Genomic DNA, 9,928 nt, shown 5'->3' with positions numbered 1-9,928 from the left:
TCTGGTATGAGGAAATAAAAGTGATGCAGAGACATGAGCTACTCTTAGCTGATAATTCTGTTAAGTAAAATTATGCATTTCAGTAGTTCTGCAGGATTTCTGTTAGTTGCTCTCTTACATGTACACCCAAAATCAAAAGGAAACATCCTATAAACACAGAGCACAGAGTACGTAACACTGTAACACTAATAGTCCAAAGCAAAACAGAAAATTCATGTTAATAAAATTCTAAAATTGCTATCTGAGTAAATGTTTCTAGTATCTACTCCATTTTTCTGGGGTTGTGCTCACACTTTCAAGATTCCAATATGTCCCAATACTGTTAGTTTTCAATCTTCTTCAAGAAGACTGAGGGTGTTTATGGTGAGTTATCGGTATTCTGAGGTCTTCACTGGAGGAGTACAGTGGCGATGGTAGGATATTCTTCCTCTTCCTATGCTGCAGTCCCTTTGGCTTTCTATTCATGCACTTTCCCATCCCAGCCTGCTACCCTCCCCACGGCCCTCCCTCATCCCAATGACCTCCTGCCCCGGTGCCCTCAGGGCTCTGTGCCCCACAGGGACAGCCTGGGGCTGTCAGCCCCTTCCCCCAAGGCACTCACAGAGCTGAATCTCAGCCAGGCTGGGCAATGGGCACTGGGCCATGGGGTGCTGGGGATACCCAGCTCAGGCCCACTTAGGCCAAGGGCAGCACGGCCACCCCTGGGTCCTGGCACAGCCTTGAACTTGCACCCAGCAGTTGCAATACCATAGGCACTGGGCTCACATCTGCTCTATGCAGAAAACAGTATGAGTTACAGGCCTTGATATTGTATGTATCTGATAATAAATAAGCTAGCTGAAAACTACTTAAAACTTGGGTACTAAAATGAATACCTTCATCTCTTCAGATGTGATTTCTTGAGTTATATTCACCTGTCAGTAATATGAAAAACAGACTTTGGTCCAAAGCAGATGAAAGATTGAGGAGAGAATAAATACACTGTCAGGTGAATTTGCTAATAATTGTCTGTTTTAGTTATGTGGAAACATAAAGCAGAGATATTATTTGAAGTATCATAGGGAACAATGAAAATGGTTAGGTCTTTATGAGTCAGATTTTAGAACCTTTTCTTTGAAGCAGAGATGAATAAGGTGGAGAATATTATTGAGAGTTTTTCGGGACATAGGTTATATGTGAACTGAGGTTGTGAATGTACTCACCTGAAAATTGTTCAAAGTCATATGTACCAGGGAGGTATAAAGGTGACAATATTTCTATCTGTAGACCATGGATCTTTATTGTATAGTGGCCGCAATGCTGACCTGCCAGAGTTCTTTCTTCTGCTGGAAGCTATTAAAACTCCATGATAGATTAGTCACAAACTTTAAGAGAGCAGAGGTGGGGATCATGCCCATGCTGATAAATTAAGTGTGGGTTTGTGATCTAGACTGTTTCCTCAGTGGATGATTGAACACAGAATCAAAGAAGAGATTAAAGTCAGTGTTTTACCCTCTCAGACACACTGCTCCTTCGTGTTTTCTTTTATTTTCCCAATATTCTGTTCATCAGTTGCTATTTTGCAAAATTCAGGCATGGGTGAACATTTTGAACTATGTTGCATTAATTAAGTTTCAACTTCTGAAGTATTAACTAACCAAACACCTTTTGTGAGTCACTGATTCTTAGCTGAAGGCTAACTTGATTTTCAGCATCAGATTTTTATCTAATTGCAGTTCTTTGGCAATGCATAAGAAGCAACCTGCAGAATAAAACATACAAAAAAAAAAAAAGTTATTTAAAATTAACTCCTGATAGCTTTTTGTGCAACATTTTAATTTAATTTAATTTAATTTTATTTTATTTTATTTTATTTTCTATTTTATTTTATTTTGTTTTACTTTATTTTATTTTACTTTAATAATGTGATGTGAATCTTGTCAAAGGCAGGCCAATGAAGCATTTCCTTTCATTGTTATGGTATATGAAAATAGCTCTATTAATAGATGAACTCTCTCCAGGAAAAGGGAACATTAAAACAACCTAACTTTGAAGATAAATATATTTGATATGTGTAAGGATGACACAGACTGAAATGTTTTCAGAGGAACTGTTATACTGTATCAAATAAAGTTACTCAGATATTCACAGACATTTTGAATTAATTTGAATAAACAGAACTTGAACATTTTTCTTAAAAGCAAAAAAAAAAAAAAAACACAGGGCCACATATATTAATTAGTATACCATTATATTTGGAGACCTTTTAAAATGTGTATCTTTGACCTAGAAACATAAATGACTTCACTATAGATAGTACCACCTTCGGGCATTTATTTGAGTGCCTTAAATCAGAAATCATTTGTTCAGGTTTTCCCCTATATTTCCTCAAGCCAGGTCCAGCCTTCCTTCCATTGGGTAAGCTTGAATCAGGACCAAGGTATCATTCATAGACTGCTGTTGCCACTAACCTTCCTTTATCAAGGGAGGTTAACCTTCCTCCAAGCACACTTGTAGATGTGCAGTTTCAGCAGAGAAGTATCTCTTTCTGGTCCCTCAACAAAGATTTGGGAGCAAGGATTCAGTTTCAATATTTGCCATAGTTTTCAAGCTGAATTTGAATAGGTTACTCCTTCATTCTATTATAATTTTCCTATGTGAAAACACGAGGAGAAAAAAGATTTGCCACTTTCTGAAGTCCTTTACAATGTATAAATGCTGAATCTCTAAACACTAGGTATTACTTACTACTGGTTTAACCCAGCAGGCAGCTAAGAACCACAGCCATTTGCTCACTCCACCCCCTCCCCGCTGTGGGATGGGGGTGAGAATCAGAAAGAAAAAATAATAAAAACTTGTGGCTTGAGATAAAGAGAACTTAATAGGATAGAAACACAAAGGAAAGTAATAAGTATTTATACATTAAAAAAAAAAAAAAAAATCTAAAAATAAAATAATTTAAATAATATGTACAAAACAACAGATGCACAGCTAAATTTCTCACCATCCAACAAATGATGCCCATTCAGTCCCCATGCAGCAGTACTCTTCTGACCAACCCAGCTTTTATTGCTCAGCATGACATCACATGGTATGGGATATCCCTTTGTCCAGTTTGGGTCAGTTGTCCTGGCTGTGTTCCCTCCCAGCTCCTACTGCACTCCCATTCTCCTGCTCACTGACAGGGCAGCATGAGAAGCTGAGAAGTCCTTGGCTTAGTGTAAGCACTGTTCTGCAACAACTAAAATATCAATGTGTTATCAGCATTAATTTTCTCCTAAATCCAAAACATGGCACACACCAACCACTAGGAAGAAAATTAACTCTATCTCAACTGAAACTAGTTTCCCTTTCATTTATTGCAAGGTATTGTAGTGGGTTTACGTGGCAAGGTTTTGGTAGCAGGGAGCCATAGGGGTGGTTTCTGTGAGAAAGATCTAGAAGCCGCCCCATGTTTGGGAAGGGCCCCATTGTTTTCCAGAGCTGAGCCAATAAGCGATGTTGTTTTGCGCCTCTGTGAGAGCATATTTAAGACAGGGAAAAAAAACGCTGCACCACACAGCAGCCGGGAGAGTCAAGGGAGTGAGAAACAGCCTTGCAGGTGCCAAGGTCAGTGTAGAAGGAGGGGAAGAGGTGCTCCAGGCTCCGGAGCAGAAGTCCCCTGCGGCCTGTGGTGAGGACCATGGTGAAGCAGGATGTCCCCCTGCAGCCCATGGAGTACCACGGTGGAGCAGGGTTCCACGCTGCAGCCCGTGGAGGAGACCACGGTGGAGCAGGTGGCCCTGCACCGACGGAGGCTGCCGCCTGTGGAAGACCCCTGCCGGAGCAGATTCCGGGCCGGACCTGTAGCCCGTGGAGAGGAGACCACGCAGGAGCAGGTGACCTGGCAGGAGCTGCTGCCCGTGGGGGAGCCAGGTTGGAGCAGTTTTCTCCTGAGGGATGGACCCCGTGGTACGGACCCATATCTGGAGCAGTTCTGGAAGAGCTGTTGCCTGTGGGAAGCCCATGCCAGATCAGTTCATCAAGGACTGTATCCCGTGGGTGGGACCCCACAGCACAGGGGACAAGAGTGACCGAGAAGGAGCGGCAGAGAAGAAGCGCTGTAGACTGACCATAACGCCCATTCCCCCGTTCCCCTGCGCCGCTCGGGGGGAGGAGGTGGAAGAGGGTGGATGTGGGGGGAGGTGCTTTTGGTTTCTTTCCTTTGTTTCTCACTTCTCTAGCTTGTTAGTAATGAGCAATAAACCTTACTATCTATCTTCTTATGCTGAGTCTGTTTTGCCCGTTACAATAATTATTGCGTGATTTTCTCGTCCTTATCTCAATCCTTGAGTCCTTTTCACATATTTTCTCCCCATTCCTCTTTGAGGAGGGGGAGTGAGAGAGCGGCTGTGGTGGAGCTCGGCTGCCCACTCGAGCAGAACCACGACAGGTATGTTATTTAATTTGCATGTAAATCTGTCTCTGTAATATCAGAATTTATTTTCATTCACCTGAGGGTTTGAAATAAGATGCAGTAGAACCAAACTAATTTAATCATTTTACCAAACTGGCTGCCTTCAATAATTGTTGTTCCTTTCTCAGTAGGGAAAAAAAAAAAAAAAAAAAAAAAAAAAAGTATACTTATACTTAATATATAAAGAACACTTGAATTCTGCTTGAACAAACATCATACATTTGAAACATTTCCATGTATGCTGAAGTGCATCAGCTAAATGCCATGAGTTTGAGCATTAAATATACATTAACAGATATACACTTAATGTGTATATATACATTTAATATACACCAAATCCAATTGTATGTTCTCATAATCAAAGTTCTCTCACATAATGTAGTGCCTAATGCCTTGGTTTTACGTGCTTAAGAAAGAATTGGAATATGATAAGTCATGATAAGTCCAAACTTGCCAGTATACAAGAAGGAGGTTATAAAGGCAGGAAATAGGTGTATAATTAATAATTAATCAAAATGATAACATGAAGGGAAAAGAAACATACCTTGATTAATCAACTTCTCATCTCAGCCAGTTGCTAAAAATACAAGAAACAACAGACCACATGTAAAACTGCTGTGATTTCGCAGCTAAAGGAAGGACTCTGACATGCTTTTCACTACATACTTTGCTTACTTGTTATTTTTACTCAATGAATAGTTTATGTGCAGTTTAAGTAACTATACATTAAAGAAATCTAGCTAGCTACCAGGTTAATTATAGTGTTTAGGGAGAAAGACTTATAGAAGATTACCTTCTAGCCTATAACTCTATATTACTAGTATTTCATTCCCATTTTATTTGAGTAGAAAGCTTTATAATCAAAGTGAAACATCTGAAAGAAAAAAAAAAATATATATATATATATATATATATATATATATATATATAGTGGCCTCTTAGCCACAGTGAAAAAAAAATCACTTTACATGCATGGGAAAAGATATAGCAACTTCAATCTTTATTTTTTCCATGTAGTGTGAAATTAAAAAGAAAACATTTATTATTTTGGAAACAAGCATTTACATTTCAAAGGCATCAAATTTGAACATTTTAGTAATTTCAAAGATCACTTTCATTTGAAAATTCAGTTGTAAAAGCTGTAAAAATAAACTAATCTTATAAATGCTTTGAATGTTTCTGTTAGACAAACACGAATAGAAACAGATTTCACCATAACTGCTATTATCTCTATTCTTCCTCCTCACAAAACCCATCCTTGATGAGTGAAGCCTTCTTCCAATTTTTGTATAGTTTCTGAAATTAATCTCTAGCGTTTCAGTATCCATTAACAGGGTAGGTTTCTAGTTTTGGTGAGACCTGCTCCCCATCTACTAATTTTGCTACATCTTTCTGAACTGAGTACTTTGCAGATTAAGTTCTTATCAGTTATATACAAAGAAGGAATTAAATGTTCCTTTAAGAACCTTGGTTATGTTGGGTCTTGGCTTTTTTTTGGTATTTTTGCCTCACATTTGCTTGGAGTGATCCACACAAAGAGCTTTGGTGTAGAAAATAAAAGCTTGAGATCCCCACTTCAAAGCTTAGATAAAACACATTTGTTATAGAGATGCTCTGTTTTGTGACTTTTACCTGAACCCATTTGACTTTCTTATTTTACCACTCTTTCCAAAGCAGAAGCTTCAACAGGAATTACAAAAAACTTCATCTATTTACGAAAGAAAATGTGTCCTTTCATCTGTATTTGACACATACATTTTTGTAGATGACTAATAACAAGTTAAGGTATTTTTTTACAGTGGAATACTTGCTAGTTCTGAATTCATTTAAGCTATTTTTCTTACCAAATTATTTAGTTTTATTTCAAGAAGGTTGCAGAATAATTTTCAGGAGCTGTAGCTAAGCTTCAAATTTTTGTCAGTGAATCAGTAGAGTTGTAATTGCATAATTTTGAATGTGTTGCTTTTCCTTTTCATAGGAAATACTACCACAGCATGCATTTCCTGCTAAAATAATAATAAAAACACTTAATTTACAGTTTTCAGATAACTTAAGTTGTAAGTTGTGTTTCAAATATCAAAATGAAATATCATTCCACTCTATGATGCAATATCTGCAAGATCAATATATCATGATTGATTTGATACAGTGACTTGCCACAGTGAGTCACTGGCATTAGTAAGGATGAAAACAAACACAAGACATTGACAATATACATACTTATTCTGCAGAATAGATATTTTAAAAAATTAATAATAAAAAAAAAAAGTAATGATGAAGTTAGAAACTTTAAAGATAATTAAAAATAAAGACTACAACAGAAAAGTAATTCAGATTTTGTAGACTTCCTAGACACCCACACACCCATGTTAAAAAATGGTCTATTAATGAAGAGTTATTAGAATATCATGTACTATTATATAATCAGCATATGCTACCAAATCTACTACTGGGACAACACCCCCATATTAAATTGTTGCTAATAGAATTTAACAATACTTAAACACTATTACTCTGAAGTTCAATATCATAAAAAGAGAAGATAAGACTGATCAGGATATTTTTACTTCAATTTGTTACTACTGATACGTATGTATGTGTGTGTGTATATATGCATGCATGTATGTATTGCCAAACCTAGATTAAAAGTAAAAAATGTTTAGAAACTGTGGAATAATTTGAAATATTTCATTAGGTTTCAAAGGTTTTTCCCAACTGCCCATTTTCAATTTTCAGAATCACAAATTTAGACTTTCTGCTACAATCCCTTAATATTATGTACTATTTTGTCTTCGATAGGGTTAGTTTTCTTCCCAGTGGCTTTTATGATGCTGTGTTTTGGATTTAGGGTAAGAATAATTCTGATAACACACTGATGTTTTAGTTGTTGCAGAGCAGAGCTTACATAGAGTCAAGGAATTCTTAGCTTCTCATGCTGCCCTGCCAGCAAAGAAGCTGGGGGTGCATATTGGACAGCTGACTTGAATGGGCTAAAGGGATATTCCATACCATACAGCATCATGCTGAAGAATAAAAGTGGAAGAATTGTCTGGGGGTGAGCTTCCACTGCTCAGGGATGGGATCATCGTCGGTCATCAGGTGGTGAGAAATTTCATTGTGTATCCCTTGTTTTGTATCATCATCATCATCGTCATTATACCGTTCCTTTTCTGTACTATTAAACTGCATTTATCTCAACCCACAAGTTTTACTTTTTTTTTTTTTTTTTTTTTTTCCTGATTCTCTCCTACATCTCATTGAGGGGGAGAGGGGGAGTGAGCTAACGTCTGTGTGGTGTTTAGCTGCCTGCCAGGTTAAACCACAACATTCTTTTATATTCTCCTATAAATGAATATATATACATATACAACCCTATATTTAAATAGATTTTTATGTATATAAAACAGTTTTCCACTCATTTGTCAACTCAAATTAGAGGTTATACACCTTCTTAAAAAGACATTTTTTTTTCATAAATAAATTCACTTATGTGGCCTAAGCTTAACATTTTATATTACTTGTAGGTGGCTTAATTATAAATGAGACTAAAGACATAAAACCAACATTCTTAAGGGGTTGTCACTGTAATTCCCTAATAACATTGCTCTGTAATTTCCAACTGATAAATTGCATTAATACTTTAAAAGAAGCATTGATTAGAGAAAGAGTACATCAGTTCCTTTTTGTTGATGTGATGAATCTCTCTATGTGAGTCAAAGCCATCCCAGTGCAACATATTATCAACATGGTGAAATTTTCTTGCAGCAGGCCATTTGTGTTCTATATTGGTTGTAAAATAGGTTTTTAGTATCCTAGTCTTGAAGGCAAGTCATACTCAGTTTTTAAATGCTTTTTGAATAAGCAACCTTTTCCAAAAAAAAAAAAAAAGTCACTCAGATGTCACTCGAGTCACTCAGACAGCATAAAAGCTGCCACACAAGATGATCTTTATAGTCAATAAAAGTAGTTTATAAGTTTAAAACTATAATATATAAATATTCTTTGTCTCAATCACTGTTTTAGGTAACTCCCCTTCTGCTGCCATGCTTCTAAATACAATGTTTATTCCTATGTGTTCTTTCCTTTGAAATATAATGGACACATAAAAGAAAACTAAGTTATGGTATCTCCAGTAAAAGGAATGGCAGATATAATGTCCTGTTCCAGTACATGCAGAGATGGCATCTGAAAAACCATACAAAATGACTGTAGTGTGTAACAGACATTTGCAAATGTTTTCAACATAGAGTTAAAGGCATCTGACTGACCTATATGTAAAGCCTGTTACAGTCTCAGTATACGACGCTGGCATGTATAGGTAGAATTAATTTTTCCGTTCAGTAGAAACCTATCCCACCATAAACCATGAAAGTTGTGTGCACACTTTAATACATGCATAGGAATATGTAAACATGATTTTTTATTTTTTTTTTGTAAAATCATAATACATAAGACTATTGTTCAGCCTGGAGAAGAGAAGGTTCCAGGAAGACCTTATAGTGACCTTCCAGTACACAAAGGGGGCCTGCAGAAAAGCTGGGAAGGACTGTTTGTCAAGGAGTGCAGTGACAAGACAAGGAGTGATGGCTTTAAACTGAATGAGGGTAAATTTAGATTAGATATATGGAAAAAAATTTTTACTCTTGAGGGTGGTTAGGCACTGGAAGGGGTTGCCCTGAGACATTGTGGATGCCCCATCCCTGGAGGTGTTCAAGGCCAGGTTGGATGGGGCTCTGAGCAACCCGGTCTAGTGGAAGGTGTCCCTTGGGTTCCAAACATATGAACTTTAATGTCCCTTCCAACCCAAGCCATTCTAAGATTCTACAGTTTTAGCAGTTTTTCATTGATCCTGTGGGCTTATTAAAGTCATGGTTTACATGTACATCCCTAACAGCATTATTTACTTGACAATGTTTAATTACTTAGTAAGTAATGTGGCCAATTTCTGACCTGTACAAAAATCAATTAGAAGAGCAAGGATGCTACTGCTCCTACGGACCAAAATTGAATTAAACATGTATATACATATTACAAATGTACGTATATATTCTGTCAATTTACCCAGTCATTATATTTTATTACACTATAGATGGCATGTGAATTGCTTAGGAAATGAAACATGAGACTGTAGCCTTGCACAGTGACAATCATGCCACTCCTTGATACAATAATAGCTGGAGAACCTCCTTTTCCTTCCAAGCTGCAGTTGTTTTCTTTGTTCATGATGTGCAGGACTCAGTGTAGCTATGATTCCTTATTCTATCAAAGGGCCTAACATAGAATATCCTGAGTTGGAAGGAAACCACAAGGTCATCAAGTCCAACTCTTGGACCCAAAAAGTAAAATGTATTTCTGAAAGCATTTTCCAAATGCTTCTTGAACTCTGGCAAGTTCGGCACAGTGACCACTTCCCTGGGGAACCTGTTCCAGTGCTCAACCACCTTTTTGGTGAAGAACCTTCTCCTAACATCCAGTCTGAACCTTCCCTGTCAT

General features: G+C 37.3%; 1 long non-coding RNA gene across 1 annotated transcript in view; it reads left to right on the top strand.

Moving 5' to 3' along the window:
* Window positions 1-3,363: 3,363 nt before the first annotated feature.
* LOC137860177 (uncharacterized) overlaps window positions 3,364-9,928 on the top strand; it is a 114,777-nt gene continuing 108,212 nt past the window's right edge. The window contains exon 1 of the long non-coding RNA XR_011098759.1: window positions 3,364-3,857. This is a non-coding gene — a long non-coding RNA (uncharacterized lncRNA). The remainder of the gene's footprint in view (window positions 3,858-9,928) is intronic.

The sequence above is a fragment of the Anas acuta genome, chromosome 1 (genome assembly GCF_963932015.1).
Source record: "Anas acuta chromosome 1, bAnaAcu1.1, whole genome shotgun sequence".
NCBI lineage: Eukaryota > Metazoa > Chordata > Aves > Anseriformes > Anatidae > Anas > Anas acuta.
The sequence above is the reverse complement of the archived record's forward strand: the minus strand, read 5'-3'. Positions and strand labels throughout refer to the sequence as shown.